The sequence below is a fragment of the Manis javanica genome, chromosome X (genome assembly GCF_040802235.1).
Source record: "Manis javanica isolate MJ-LG chromosome X, MJ_LKY, whole genome shotgun sequence".
NCBI classification, from domain to species: Eukaryota; Metazoa; Chordata; class Mammalia; order Pholidota; family Manidae; genus Manis; species Manis javanica.
The window spans coordinates 55634161-55650189 of record NC_133174.1 but is presented as its reverse complement, the minus strand read 5'-3'; the positions used below and the strand labels follow the sequence as shown (position 1 = coordinate 55650189).

At 45.4% G+C, this 16029-nt stretch overlaps 1 protein-coding gene and 1 long non-coding RNA gene across 17 annotated transcripts in view; one reads left to right on the top strand and one right to left on the bottom strand.

Moving 5' to 3' along the window:
* The window catches only part of OPHN1 (oligophrenin 1), a 665513-nt gene that overhangs the window by 130404 nt on the left and 519080 nt on the right, over positions 1-16029 (top strand). The gene's annotated exons all lie outside the window — the stretch shown is intronic.
* Positions 5805-13147, bottom strand: LOC108400054 (uncharacterized). Its single transcript, XR_005061053.2, has 3 exons — positions 12726-13147; positions 9904-10066; positions 5805-7219 (listed from the first exon to the last, which is right to left on the bottom strand). It is a non-coding gene; the product is annotated as an uncharacterized lncRNA (long non-coding RNA).

Below are 16029 nucleotides of genomic sequence, written 5' to 3'. Positions count from 1 at the left end.
GATATTCCCATTAAACCCTCACCCCTTTTATGCACAATCCTAGACAATCCCATACCTTTCTCCCACCCCTTCCTGGTTATGCCCCAGTGTACCATCCCTTTACTAGGATGACACATCCTTTCCCTCCTCCACATTTCCATAACTATATCCACTCCCACAGCCCCCAGTACTCCCATTCTGATGGCCCTCATAGCTGACGACCCCTCTCTACCCAATGAAAGCTCTGGTTCCTCCCTCATACACCGTGTAAATCCCAAAGTTTGGGACATTACAAGCCCCTCCGTGGCCCGATGTCCCCTGCCTCTATCAAATTACGTGACCCCTCTCAGTATATCTGTCATGTCCAATACCCCCTAACCACTTCAGCCCTCATAGGCCTCCAACTCATCATTCAAGATCTCTTAAACAAAAATTACCTCAGACCCACTCACTCCCCATTTAATACCCCCATATTAGCTGTTAAAAAAAACCAACGGATCTTTCCGCCTTGTCCAAGACCTTCTCCTCATCAACATGGTCATTGTCCTTATCCATCCCTTAGTTCCAAATCCATATACCCTTTTATCGCAGATCCCTGCCTCGGCATCCCACTTCTCAGTCCTAGATCTCAAGGACGCAATTTTTTCTATCCCTCTGGACCCCTCCTCCCAAGATTTTTTCGCCTTCACCTGGACGGACCCATGCACCAGACATTCTGAACAACTTACTTGGACAGTTTTCCCACAAGGCTTCCAAGACAGTCCCCATATTTTTGGACAAGTCCTCGCTCAGGGCCTCAAAGAGTTTCATCATGATCACCCCAAGTCCACTTTATTACAATATGTAGATGATCTTCTACTCTGCAGTCCCTCGTGGGAACAGTCTCAACTTGACACTGCATCTCTACTTAACCTTCTAGCTTCCAGAGGTTACCGGGTATCTCCCGTCAAAGCTCAAATGTCTTCCCCTTCTGTCACTTACCTTGGATTCCTTCTGTCTCAACAAAGATAGTCCATTACCTTAGACAGAAAACGACTCCTCTCTGACCTGCCCGTTCCCAAAACCAAGACAGAAATCCTTTCCTTTCTACGCCTGGCTGGGTATTTTAGAGCGTGGATCCCTAACTTCTCCCTGTTGGCAAGACCCCTATACGACCTCAGCACGGGCCCCCCTGAAGAACCATTATCATCCTCACCCCGACACTCCTTCATTAAGCTCCGTCAAGCCCTTGTGGAAGCTCCAGCTGTCCATCTCCCTGATTTTTCAAAACCCTTCTCATTATACATTCATGAGAGTTCCAGTCAAGCTCTAGGAGACCTAGGCCAATATTATGGCCCATCCTTTGACCCAGTAGCTTATCTCTCCAAGCAATTAGACCCCACTGTTCGGGGATGGGCCCCCTGCCTACGGGTATTAGCCGCTTGACAGCTCTTTTAGAAAGAAGCTCATAAACTAACATTCGGGGCGCCCCTTACCATTCTGTCCCCACATCACCTAAAAGATCTCTTTACCTACAAAAGTTTACAGACTCTCCCTCCCTCCAGACTCCTGACCTTACTATCCTCTTTCCTCCAAAATCCAAACATTTCTTTCCTCCCTTGCCAGCCCCTGAATCCGGCCACTCTTCTTCCTCTACCCTACTCTCCTCATACTCCCTCGCATGATTGCCTAGAAGCCCTTCACAACTTTCTTCCGTTCCACTCAATGATCTCCGAAGGAGCCCTCTCACACTCCGACCTCATCTGGTTTACTGATGGGTCCTCCTTTAAACATGAGGGCACCCACTACACAGGATACGCAGTAGTCTCCCTTGAAGATGTCATTGAGGCACGAGCCCTACCCCCTGGTATAACCAATCAGCAGGCCAAACTCATTGCAGCCACCAGAGCTTGCACTCTGGCCCGGGACACGTCTCTCACATTGTATACTGACTCCAAGTACGTATTCCACATTCTCTTGTCTCACACGGCAGTATGGAAAGAACGAGGCCTCCTCACCACGAAAGGAAATTCCATAACTAATTCAGCCTTAATTACTAAACGTCTAGAGGCTTCACAACTCCCACACCGACTAGGCATAGTCCACTGCAAATCACATCAAAAGGATGACTCCCCCATTGCAAGAGGTAACAACAATGCCGACAGAGTAGTGCGGTCAGTTGCCCTATCAGAAGACACACCAGACATCAATCCATCTGCCCTTGCACTTTTAGCCTTATCACAAGACACCCTCTGATCCCAGGACAAAGAGTCTCTCTTCCTCCTCTCAGATGATCTGTTCCATCCAAGTCCCCAATCCTTGATCCATTTTTTATAATCTTTTTTCCTCTCTCTTTTGAAGAAAAAACCCTACTTAACCAAATCACCTGCAAGTGCACCATCTGCCAATGCACTAACCCTAATACCCCCCTCAAGGCCCGACCCTTCCCGGCTCATCAAGCAAGGGATAATGTCCCCAGTGCAGATTGGCAAATAGACTTCACTAACATGCCCCCTGTACAGTGTTTCAGATACCTACTCATGTTAGTAGATACATTTTCAGGATGGGTTGAAGCTTTCCCCACCACTAACAAAAGAGCGTCCGTAGTTGCCTCTATCCTCCTCACCCAGATCTTTCCTATGTTCGGGATGCCCACTTCCCTCCAATCAGATAACAGCCCTGAGTTCACTGCCCAAATTATCCAGATCCTCTCCAAATCGCTGTCGCTCCCCTGGCATTTACATTTTCCTTATCGACCACAAGCTTCTGGAAAAGTGGAAAGAGCCAATAAGACTCTAAAGGACATCCTGACCAAACTATCTCTAGAACTACACCTTGACTGGATTCGCTTACTTCCCTTAGCTCTACTCCACATTCGGGCCCTCCCAAAGAAACCCTCCTTCTTGTCGCCCTTTGAGATCATGTACGGCCGCCTGATTCTACCCCCGGGGCTCCCTTCTCTCAAAGGACCAATTTCTCCTAGTATGGCCCTTTCACTACTCTCTCTCCTCCGCACTGAATTGTGGAAATATCAGGATTGGCTCTTTCCTGATCCATCCGCCTCCCAAAATCCTCCTGTCTTACAGCCCGGCCAACTAGTGTTTTATAAGCCACCAGAGGATCGGCCCTCTCTCACCCCAAAATGCGAAGGTCCACACCCAGTTATTCTCTGCACCCCCTCGGCCGCCAAGCTCTCACTGCCTGATAACTCTGTCACCCCTTGGATTCATATCTCCAGGTTGAAACCCAATACCCAGGACCCACCTTCTCTGGACACCCAAGACCCATCAGTCACAATCCAGAGTCCTTCGGATACAGCCCAAGACGCTGTCTAGTCTACCACGCCTCATCCCTCTGATCCCTTGAAGCTCCGCATCTCCCGTTCACCCCCTTTGCCATCGATACCTGAATCATGACTTTTTCCTCCTTTACCGCTCTCTCGCTTTTTTTCCTCATTCCTATTGTGTTCCCTACCACCCCAGCCTCCTTTGTATGGCGATTTAAAATTACACAGACTTACACACAGCATCAAACAAAAGTTACTGCCCTCATTGCCACATCAGACTGCCCTCTGAAAGGCTGCTCTGAGCCTTTGTACCTCCACTTTCCTCCCTCCACTGAAGTGTTCACTTACAGCTACCTTTATTCTCCTTACCTCTGCTTCCTCTATGACCAAAAACAAGCCTATTATAAGCGATGGCAAGACACCTACGGGGCATGTCCCTACTGGTCTTTCGCCATTCACTACATGGGTGACTTCCAGTACCCACAGTATTACTCCTCCAAACGTTTTATGAAATATCTCAACGGCTCATTCTCCATATCAATGCCAGATCCCTGGGACTCTCGATGGGCCGCTGGAGTCACAGCCTCAGTTTACTACATGGGGTCCTCAACCCCCCACGGTACCCTTCATATCTCTCGAGAGTATGTTCCCTCTCACTCCCAGATCTCTCAAGTTGCATCAGATATCAGACATTCCGAAAAGGTCATTATCCAAACTCTTGATGGCGCCTCTTCATCTTCTTATTCCTCCTTCTCTTGGTTACAGCTCATTCAAGACACCACCATCTTTCTCAACCACACCCTCAACACCGCCAATTGTTTCTTGTGCGCATCACTACAGCGCCCACTGCTGGCCGCCGTGCCCCTTAATATTTCCAAGTACTCCTTCCATGCAGAAGGACAACCCCTCCACCCCCTGGCAGACATACCCCTATGAGAACCAGAATATGCAGGTAATCTCACCATCCACCACTGTGTAGGCCCAACTCCACCCCCCTCCAGCGCACTTCACTGCCTCTCTACCTACACCCCTACCTCCAGCTGTAAGACTTTTACACCACCGGGACACTTCTTTTGGTGTAATGGCAGTCTTTTCAACTCACTGCCTCTCAACTCCCATACACCCTGCATTCTCATCACCCTAATCCCACAGCTTACACTTTACAGCATGGCAGAATTTCTTGGCTCCAACCTCCCTTGCCCTCGCTCACAAAAAGGGCTGCTTTTCTTTCCCATCATGGTCGGTATCTCTTTGATCACCTCAGCCATTGGGGCAGGGTTTTCGGGAAGAGCTTTGGGTCACTCTCTATGGGCAGTTAGAGATCTCGACGCCAAACTTGAGAGAGCCCTGACATCCACCGCCGATTCCCTAGCCTCTCTACAAAGACAGGTCACTTCGCTAGCTAAAGTCACCCTTCAAAACTGGAAGGCCCTAGATCTGCTTACAGCCGAGAAGGGCGGCACCTGTGTCTTCCTCCGGGAAGAGTGCTCTTATTACATCAACGAATCCATCATTGTAGAAACTGACATCACCAAACTCACTTACCTTGCCTCCAGTCTCCACTCTGCTTCCAATTCCAACCCATTCTCTTTAATACTAACAAACCCTCTCCTTACCTGGGTCTGGCCCATTGCAGGCCCCATAATAGTCATTCTTCTCGCCTGTCTCTTCTTACCCTGTATAATAAAGTTCATCAAATCCCATGTCGGAAAAATCTCTAATCAAGCTTTCAGCCAGCTTTTACTCAGGAACTATCAGCTTCTGGCCAGAGAAGATCCCTCACCCTCTTGTGACCTCCTCACCACACGCTGAGATGGACCCCTCTCTCCACTGGAGACTGTTCCTTGAAACAATGGCCACAGACGCCTGGCTCCTGACACCCATATCCTCTTGGCACCATTGGAATCAACAGGTCCTCGACCTATGGTTACAGGGAACCTTCATTGATTTCCAACGTGAAGAAGTCCACATCTACTCATCGTTACTGTGGGGAGTCCTATCAACCCTTTCCTCCCAATCCTCAAGCCCTCACTCCCTTCTCTGCCCCTGTTCAGCGGGAAGCAGTCAGAGAGAAAGCAACGTCCACAACCCCATAGAGGAGAAAGGGGGGAATGAAGGGTCCCTACCAGTAAGATGGCAAACTTCCGGCTTCTCTTCGCGGTCCTCGGTTTCCGCCGGCGCCACCTGAAGCCCAATCTCGTCTCGCCCTCCTCCCAATCCCAGCACCTAGCCAACAGCCACCAGCCCCGTGGAAGTAACACCATAATCACCGTATGCCCCTTCGTATATAACCCAGCACGTTTCCCTAATAAAGCAGAATTCTCCGGTGAATTGCTGCTGTGTGTCGCTTCTTTCAGCCAGAACCAAACTTACAGTGTGTCCAAGGTACGCCCGTATCATTAAATCATTTGGCTCACTATGTGGCAGACAGGTGATGCTCAGTAACTTACAGTTGTTTTTAATCTTCTTAGAAAAGTGATAGTGTTACGGAAAATACTGAAAGAAAGCCTGGACTGGATCACCGACAGAAAAAACCAAGCGGCACTCGGAGGTCTTGGATTGTTGAGGCTTTATTTCCCATCGGCGGGCTCAGAGGGGAGTAATCTCCCAAAAAGTCTGAGCCCGGAACAAAGGAAAAGGGAGCAATTTATACCTTTGTGCTTCCTTATCTGTAACATTCCTATGTACACAGCAAGCGAGCAGGCAAGGGGGAGGGAGTTTGGGGAGCGAACTTTGGGACCCGGTGCTCGGCAGCAAGGGGAAACCAAGGGAGTGTTTCTGTTTGTTTGGGTTGAGGAGGGGGGCGAGGCAGAGGGGAGCTATCTCATAAATTACTGTCCATGTAGTGCTGTTTATGTTGAGAAGGGAGGGGTGTGAGACCGAGTGGAGCCACCTGCTAGGTTGCTGTCCTTGTAAATTTTCCCTATCATTCCCCCCTCTGATGCCCGTTCAAACACTTCGTTTAGGGGGCGTCATCTATGTCCTTGGCTTGTGACAGGGTCATAGTGGCTCTGCATATACATTAGCTGTATGGAGGAAATGCACTCCTTGATAAAGTTAATGAGCCAGTTAAATATACAGGGTTCCACTAATAGTTTATTTAAGTGCTATACATAAGCTTCCCTGTGACATGGACAGGAGGTCCAGTCTTCTACAATTTTGCAACACCACTCTAGCCAGGGAATTAATCTGATCTGGCAGCTGAATCATGGTGGTTTCAAGCTGCTCTAAATCTTGATCAGCTTCCTCTGTTAGGGCAGCGAGCCTTAAGTCTCTTTATTAGAGCTGCTGTGTCTACTGCAGCTGATCCAGCTCTACTGAGCCCAACTAGAGCAGGATCAGTAAAGCGGCAGCTTTTTCCGCCTAGGAAATCTCACGGGGGGAAAGGAGGTAGCTTCCTTTAGCCCACTATGCACTTTATGACTTTTGTACAATTAAATATTACAGAGAGGTACTTTAGAAATGCAGGCTGAGACTTGGGTCCAACTAGGAGAGACAGGTAAGCACAGTAAAACAACTTAATGATTACTCAATAGACAATAGAAAGGGCAACTTTTCTGAGGAACAGTCCAGTCCAGGGGTGCAACAGCACAGAGTCCAATGCCCAGAATAAAAGACACTACTCTGATGAGAGCCAGGATAGGGCAATCGTCGAATGCGGAGGCGGAGAGGATCTGGAGGTCTGGCTGGGCCTCCTGCTGATGTGCTTCTTTGTCAGGTTGACAGGCTTTTTTCACTCTGGAATGATGGGACTCATGGAGTGATGCCTGCAACCTTATTCTGTCTAAGCCTATGGTCCTTGTCTCATTCTCCCCTCTACAGATAGAGACCTAAGCTGCTGCTAGGGAAAAGGGTGATGACCGCTCTGGCTGCTTCATGCTGAGAGGGGGTGCAGTACAGGGTACAGTTAGGTCTCCATCACTGTTCAGTTCAGAGGGCCTCAGGAGGTTGGCGCTTCTATTCTGGAAGGACAAACTTGACAAGATTAAGAATGCATGGCTGAATATGAGAACTAGAAATATGAAGAGTCTAATTGAGAATCATAGCCAGGTATCATGGGGAAACTAGAATTCTGGATCAAGTTTACATCTCAACGACTAGTATTAGGATTTAGTACAGATAACACTGCATTATTGAAACAATATTTTTCTCTAAAATCACCCTCATTTTTTGGAGTAACCAGGTTAAGAAAATAACACTTGGCTTAATTATTTGCATAAGTGCAGCAAGAAGAGCAATTGATTACATAGGCTCTTTTAAATATGCTTTGCTGGAACTTTTTATAAAGAATTTCAGATTGAACTTTTAAAGGCTTCCTGAGGCCAGAAAGCCAAGCCAGACTTGCCATCAGGTTGTGCCTGCAGTACCTGTAGATTTGGGTGAATTCTTCTCTTCTTGAGATTCCCAAGACATTCCTGAGGTTCCTGCACTTGCCAGGAAGTGACCTTCTGTACTCACCTGGTAAGGCTTCTGGGAACCCTGTAAGCAAGGTGCCAGGACAGTTCTTCTAAGGGGCTTTGTCGGCTTTATAAAGTCAACCTTAGTTCCTTAAAGCTGTTCATATCTGAGTTTATGCACATGCTTCTCAGGTATGACATTCTAGTCAAAACCTTGGTAGTATAACCAGTGTTTTTAATTGGTCTTCTTACTAGGAAAGCAGATTCTTATTGAACTTATGCAAATAAACATACTGCGATGAAATATAAAAATAGTCACTGAAAGTTTTTAAATTCTGGAGGGATCAGGTAGAAAGAAAGAGAAATGTTTCAATTCTGCTTATAAAGATAGTCATTTACTAAACTGTTGTCAGCTTAAGAGAAGAAGCTTAAAACACTTTATCAGCAACATTTGAGACAAAAAGACACAAAATCATCTTCTTTAGTTTACTTAATCTTATGTAACTAGAGGTTACACAGTTGTTAGCAAACTTTAGCTTTTAGTCTTTTTAATATTAAGTTCTCATATTTTTAAAATACTCCGACAACTCACTGAGACTTAAAGCATGAGAAACTGCTTTAATAAAACAATTAGAGAACTCATTGCAATCTTTCAATATTAAGAGCAGACTAACAGTTAAGAAGACTGTCTTTTTAAGTGAAAACAAAATTTTAATTTTGCTGTGTATTTGATACTGAGACTTATTTGCTTTAATTTTATATAGCATGACTATATTAAATTCTTCTAAAACTTTCTTTTTACATTTAGATTTCTCCCTCTAAATAAACAGCTGTACTTTAGAACAAAGTTACTTTCTTTTATCAAAGACACATTCTTTAGCATGCAGAATGAATTTCCATTCTTTATACCTTCTCTTATTAAAACATACATTTTTTTAGCATAGAGAAATGCTTTCCTTATTACTTTAAGTAGTTTTAATTAGAACTTAAACCATTAGGAACTTTAAATTTCAGTGAACACTGAGAAGCAGGCTATTGTAAACTGTTAAGCTAACATTTTTTAGATTGACAAATTTATGAACACATTTTATAATTTCTGTAACCATAAGCTTTACAGCACAACTTCTCACTAAGCACAAAGTATGTCTTTTTAACTTAGCAAAACTTTAAGGTTTTAGGTTGCTAAAGTTCTCAGGCTGTAGGTAGGTATACACACTGTAACACACAATTATTAAAGTGCTCATTTGCCACACTTATTTAGTTCACTCATTCCTAACAACTGTGCTAGGTTCTTACAAAACCTTTACTGAATATTAGACAAAGTCAAGCCTCTAAGCATTTTATTCTTGAAAGATTTAGCAGATAACATCAACTTAAATGACTAGGTAAACTTAGGCGGCTGATAACTATAAGGACATGTCTGTTTCAGTTTAACTTAAATTAGCATTAATGCTTAATATTTTCTATTAGAATTTTCTGGGAGTTTTAGAATGCCCAGTTTTCACAAGTGCTTGTCTTTAAATCAATTTCGTTAATACCATCCGGAGGTAGAAAGATATTTTCATTTACACACTTAGACACACAAACATACAGACTGAGACATAATAAAGTTCCCTCTGGCAGCCATCCGACATTGAAAGCTGGCTACTTGCTAGAACAAAAAGTCTGCTATCGACCCTTCCAGACTTCCACACTGAGGTTGTTAGCTCTTCTCCTGATATCTTTAACCTGTAAAAGAGTGGTTAGATCAAATATTCCTTCCAGTGGCCAGCCAATGTTAAAGGACGGCCACTCGGAGGTGCAGAAAACACGAAATTTTCTCTTCCTGACGTCCATGCTCAGATTGTGAGCCCTCTCCCTAACGTCTGGAAAATGGTCTGTCATGAGAGACAAGAGGGTCGTCTGCATCTGTCTCATTTCTTCTGTCAACAACAAGACTAAGACAAACACGACAAACAACAAACAGGTGCCTACAGAGAAGAATCTGCCACGGCTGCAGAGGCAAAACTGAAAGTAAGTTGAGGGCTTGTCAGACTGCAGTAGCAGTCGACTTTCCTCACAGATGAGGACCTCGTCCTCCAGACAGGGGCAAGGGATATCTCCCAAGACCCCTGGTCAGTGACCTGCCAGCGTGTCTGCCTAAGTCAATGCCGACCCTGATATGGATTGGAGCTCCTACAGGCTTATACAGGCTTCAGGCTTGTTCGTGAACAAAAACAGACACAGACAGACAAAGATGCACAGATAATTGAGTGCACTCACCAGCCGGCAGAGGGCCCTCCGGGTCGGGGGTCCAGGGGTTCTCTGGGATCCCGTGACCTCTCACAGTTGTCAGGAGATAAAGGCTGATACTGTTGTCTTAGCACCATTACCTGGACTGTATTCTACCTTTGACAAAGTCATCAGTCTATTGAGGATACATGGTCTAAAGGTAAGCAGGAGTAACAGTATTACTAGAGGCTTGTATTGAGCATGGAGGACTATCAGTTGGACGGCCTCCACGTGGTCTCTGACAAACTGGACCAGCCTGTAGATAATACAGGGCCCGAGGGTTAGTAACAGGAGTAGGATGGCAAGGGGTCCTTGAATATTAAAGATTAATTTCCTGCCTTGATTTCTCTCTGGGTCACTGGCGCCTGCCTTTCTGAGTCTGATCAGGCAATCCTGGATGCCTGCTCTCGCCTCTTGTGAGAGGGGATACTGCCGCTGTCTTTGTGGCTCCAAGTGTAAGAATATAGTAATTTATCCTCCATTTATTCCATGGTCTCAAGCACATAAGCCGGTGAGATTCATGCCTGGGCCTGCCCTACCTTATCTTTAAACATCCCGACCGTCCCCAAGGCAACAGGCCAAGGGGATCTACCATAATAAAAGACACAACTCTCTGCACTGTGCTGCTGCTTGCTCTCTCTCTCTCTGTCCCTCCGTCCTGCTGCTCTCTCTGCTCTCTCTCTGTCTCACTGTCCCACTGCTCTCTCTGCTCTCTGTCTCTCTGTCCCACTGCTCTTTCTCTCTCTCTCTCTCTTTCTCTGGGGCAGCCACTTTCTCTTTCAGATAAAAAAATCTCTTGCATGGGTCCGTGTCTCCTGAGTTGTCCTGGGTAAGGAGGGTCGTGGCGAGATACTCTTTCACCGAGAATAGTTGCAGTCTTTTTCACTGAAGAAGGCTACAGGGAGGGTGACCACAGAGTGTTATGCCCCTGTGTTAACTATAAAAGTCATGTTTTGGCCCCTCACTTTTATTCTTACCATGGGCTCATGGGGGCCCAGTGTAAGAGTGCCCGGTCCTTGTCAGTCTGAGTCTGCTCCTGCCAGGCTAATGAGCCTTTCCTCACGGGGCTCTTCCCAGCAGCAACTGGGCTTTGGGGCTTTGCCTCATTTGGGGCATTCATCCTTCTAATGCCTTCCCCCCCTTTTTTTTAACAGTAAGCACACTGGTCTCTGGCTAGGGGGTTCCTGGGCTTCCCCCCTCTAGGTGGCTGGCTTCCCTCTGCCTTCTGCCCATCTGTCTCTTTCAGGGCAGCTGCCAGGAGACTTGCCTTTTTCTTTATTTTTCTTTTTGCTTCTCTGTCAGCCTGAACTTCTCCATTTAGATATATTTTTTTTGGCAATTTCAGTCTTCTCAGTGAAGCACTCAAGCTTTTGGAGCTTTCATCTGATGTCTGGGGCAGCTTGGGCTATGAATGTGGTGTTTACTATTGTTGGCTCCTTGGTGACTCAGAGTTGAAAGGGGTTGTAGATGCGATAAGTTTCACACAGTCTCTCATAATAGTCTCCAGGAGACTCTTCTGGTTGTTGAGTAACTGAAAAAACTTTAGTCATGTTCATAGGCCTTTTGGACTCCGCTTTGATCTCCTGGAGGAGAGCGTCCTGATATTGGTGGATCTGGTGCTGTCCCTTGGGGGTGGTGAAGTCCGTCTTGGGGTGCTCCCTGGGAACAGCAATTTCAGCCTATGCACCCTGACCAAGGACCCCATCTGCCTCTTCTCTTGTGAACAGGGTACTGCTTTCAGGCCCTGCATCTCTTTCTCTGGCATCTGAAGGGCATCTGCTCCCAGCTGAGGGTGCAGTCAGGCTGCTGGTCCGGGGGGAAGTGGATTCACTGGTCTGGAGTTGGCAGGGAGGCTGACGGCGATGAGGTATCAGAGACCAGGGGCTGGGTGCCGACGGCCTTGGAGGCACATAAGGCGGGGGCAATATTAGCTCTTCCTCTGGGTCACCAGTAAAAATATGCGGAGGCTCAGGCTTCTGTTGTTTCTTTGCAGGCTTCTTTGTTGAGGCATAATGATATCATGATATATATATTGTTGAGGCAACTAAGACCCTACTCTGTCCTTGCCTGTTGCAAGCGAATCGCATCCAAGGGGGAAGAGTCTGGGCAGTTTCTAACTGGGAGTTAAAGTTTGGGAACTGTGTAGGATGACCTGGATCTCTAGGGATGACCCGCCAGGCTCAGCGGATTGTTGGAACATCTACGGTTCCTTCTGGAGGCCACCCTACACCAAAGGTTGGCAATACAGATTCACACAGGGTTTTCAACCTGCCAGGAGTTAATTTTACTCTGTTGTTTTCTAAAAATCTCTTTTGGAAATTTTTGATCATAGTGTCAAGGACTGTGGGTTTACTATGCCCTGACCCCATGACATGTCCGTGGATGGTGCCGCGACAGCAGACAAGGGAGGGGTGCCTCCTCTAGAGAGGAGACCAGTCAGATGCTGGTCCATTCACACTCCTCGTGGAGACTTTGGTCAGCCTTGGCTAAGGTGCACCCGTATAAGTCCCAGGCCAGGTCAGCCGAAGCTGAATCACCAATATGCCGTGAACGCTGACCGCGAAAGCAGATGAGGGCCCACACAGATTCTGTAGCGCAGGCCATGGAATCACAGATTCAGTGCAGACTGAATGACTTCAGCTGCCCTGCACACTCACTCTCACACACACACACCCAGGCAGACCAGAGTTTAAAGATTACCCCCCTGGGGATGTCTACCTGTGAGACTTCTAATAAGTCTCCTGGGAGGTGATCAGGCTCTCCTTCCACCCCAATGGGTGGGATTGGCTGGGTCAGGGGCCCCGGGGCCTTACTGGATTCAGTGTCAGAACCAGGTCCTCACATGCCAAGCCTCCTTGAGTCCAGCAGGAACAGCGGAGCAGGGCTGGCCCAGGGCAACCGGGTGGGAGACTGCCAAAAGGTCAGGCAGGGCGCGCCTTCTCCACTGCGATCTGTTCCATCACAGCCGTGCCATTGCCCCAAACCGGTGGCAACAAAGGGCCACCGCAGTTGGGTTTCCGGGCCAGGGAACCAAATGTTATGGAAAATACTGAGAAAAGCCTGGACTGGATCACTGACAGAAAGAAACCAAGTGGCACCCGGTCTTGGAGTGTTTAGGCTTTATTTCACACCAGCAGGCTCAGAGGGGAGTAATCTCCCAAAAAGTCTGAGCCCCGAACAAAGGAAAAGGGAGCAATTTATACCTTTCTGCTTCCTTATCTGTAACATTCCTACGTACACAGCAAGCAAGCAGGCAAGGGGGAGGGAGTTTGGGGAGCGAACCTTGGGACCTGGTGCTCTGCAGCCAGGGAAACCAAGGGAGTGTTTCTGTTTGTTTGGGTTGAGGAGGGGGGCGAGGTGGAGGGGAGCCACCTGGTAAATTACTGTCCTTGTAGTGTTGTTTATGTTGAGGAGGGAGGGGTGCGAGACTGAGTGGAGCCACCTGCTAGGTTGCTGTCCTTGTAAATTTTCCCTATCAATAGAACCTAATTTTTGGAAAAAGATTTCAGTTTGAAATTATCGTTCCTGATTAACTACAAAAGAAAATGTAAAATAAAATGTCAGTGTTAACAGGGACCTTAGAAAGCATGTAGTTCAGTTATTCCTATAATATAGCTTCATATCAGAATCACCTGGAACCTTTGTTTATCCAGAGTTTCCGGAACCATCTTAGATCAAATGAATCTCAATCTCTAATGGAGCCCAGGGCCCTGATTTCTACACAGTTATCATAACATCGGTGAGCTTTTGGGAACCCCAAGTCAGATCTTAGGATTTTTCAAAGTATGCTTTTTTAATCCTCAGTATCTCCCATCTACCAAGTCTCAATCGAAGCATGTAACAATTTGCTTGAAGAATTGAATTTGCAGATAAAGAGAAAAGAAGCTGATACTTTCGGAGTGTTTACCAAGTACCCAGAATTGTTCTAAGCACTTTACGTAAACTAATAAGAGAGAAAGAATATACTAAGCTAGTTCAGCAATCCTCCTCCCCCAATTCTACAGGTAAACTGAGGTCCAGAGGTGGGTTAATGATTACTGAAGATCTCACACAACTAGGCAGTGTCAGATGTACTATTAGAAAAGATATTTCCTAATGCCCAATTACTTTATTGAGCAAATTTCTACTGAGCACCGACTATGAACCCTGCCCTCTTGAAGCTTCCATTCAAGCGAATTTTAGGAAGAAGTATAAGCAGATTACTTCCTATATCATCATTCTACTCTAAGTCTGGCTATGGGTTTGTCTATTTGGTTTATCTTGTCAAAGAACTAGCTCTTGGTTTCATTGATATTTTTCTGTTGTTTTCTTCTTCTCTATGTTTTTTATTTCTGCTGTGACCTTTATTATGTTCCTCCTTCTAGTAAATTTGGATTTCATTTGTTCTTTAGACTGTATTTGGTATTTTTCTTGTTTCTTGAGGTAGACCTGTATTGCTATGTACTTCTCTGTTAGAACTACTGCTTTTGCTGTGTCCTACATAAATCGGACTGTTGTATTTTAATTTTCATTTGTTTCCATGTATTGCTTGATTTGTTTTAATTTGTTCATTGATCCATTGATTATTTAGAAGCACATTGTTTAATTTTCATGTGTTTGTACACTTTTTTGTTTTTTGTTTGTAATTTATTCCTAGTTTCATACCGTCGTGATCTGAGATGTTGATTAATACAATTTCAATCTTTCTGAATTTATTGAGGCTCCTTTTGTGGCCTACTATATGACCTGTTCTGGAGAATGTTCCATGTACACTTGAGAAAATATGTGTATTCTGCTCCTTTTGGGTGGAGTGTTCTGTACATATCTGTTAAGTTAATCTGTTCTAATATATTGTTCAGTGCCTCTGTTTCCTTATTTATTTTCTGTCTGGTTGATTTGTCTCTTGATGTGAATGGTATGTCAGAGTCTCAGAATATCTGAAATATGTACAATAAAACAAATTTAACCTAGGTGGAACTAAGTGTTTCTTCTTATTTGACAGTACTTCTCATGCAACTCAGGATAAAACCAAAAGCAAAAATATCGTGTACTGGACATAGGTGGTTGTATTCAGACTGTTGCCATAGGAGAAACCTTCATTAAGAAGGAAACTTAATTAATAAGGAATATTTCAAAGAAAAGGGGGGAAACTTGAGGTAATATAGAGGCAGGTATTCAATGAAGACATCTGTTAGTCTTATGGAAGTCGTGAGGAAAAATGGAGATGGGTCTTATATGTGAAGGCAGGGTGGCCCTTTGCAGTTTTAGCTGTTTTTCAGAACTCAAAAGGGTGGGGGATATCTTAACAGTTGCTGCTTTTCTGGAGCCCAGGGCTCCAATAAAGTTCAGCATTGTCAGTGGTGTAGCATTCACAATGCAAGGGTAAAACCAAGAGCACTTTCATAAAGGACCTGCCAGTTCCGAAAGCCCCCTGAATTCTCATGGAAGCATTTGACTGAAGATGGCATCCATGAGTAGTGAAGAGACTGCAAGGCATGAGTGTTATCCTCTCCAGTTATCATGAACTTTTTATGCCTTCCTGCCATTCTTCCATCTAGAGACTGCTTGTTAGGTCCTAGTCAGGGTCAAGTAAATGGTACAAAACAATCCCAGCACATTCCTGATTATGGACTGGGATATCGGGTGAAGTGAATGTCAGTTTCCTAGGAATTTCCTTCAGTATGCCCAGGCTTCAGACCTATTTGCCATTAATTCCTGCCCCGTCATAAAGGTCTCAATGACTCTTGAAATTGCACACTCTGAGCTCACCTCTCTATCCTGTCCCTCCACCATATTATACCCATGGTAATGAGCCTTCTAACACCTTGATTTACTGGTTCTTTTTGGGGAGATCATAAGAGTTAGCCTTGGAGTTGGCTCTGGATCTGGGTTCAGATTCTGAACTGTCCATTTATTTAGCTGTATTGTCTTAGGCAGTTTTCTTTTTAAAAGATAAAAATTGAGTGTTTTTGTATTTTTGCATTATAATAAAAAGGTACTTTTTATAAAAATATGGAAATAGAGAAAACAACATAAATATCTGTCATTTACTGAGTACTTACTATGTGCAAAATGCTTTGCATACATTATATAATTTTCAGTGCAATTCTAAGGAGGTAGACTGAACTAAGAGAGGTG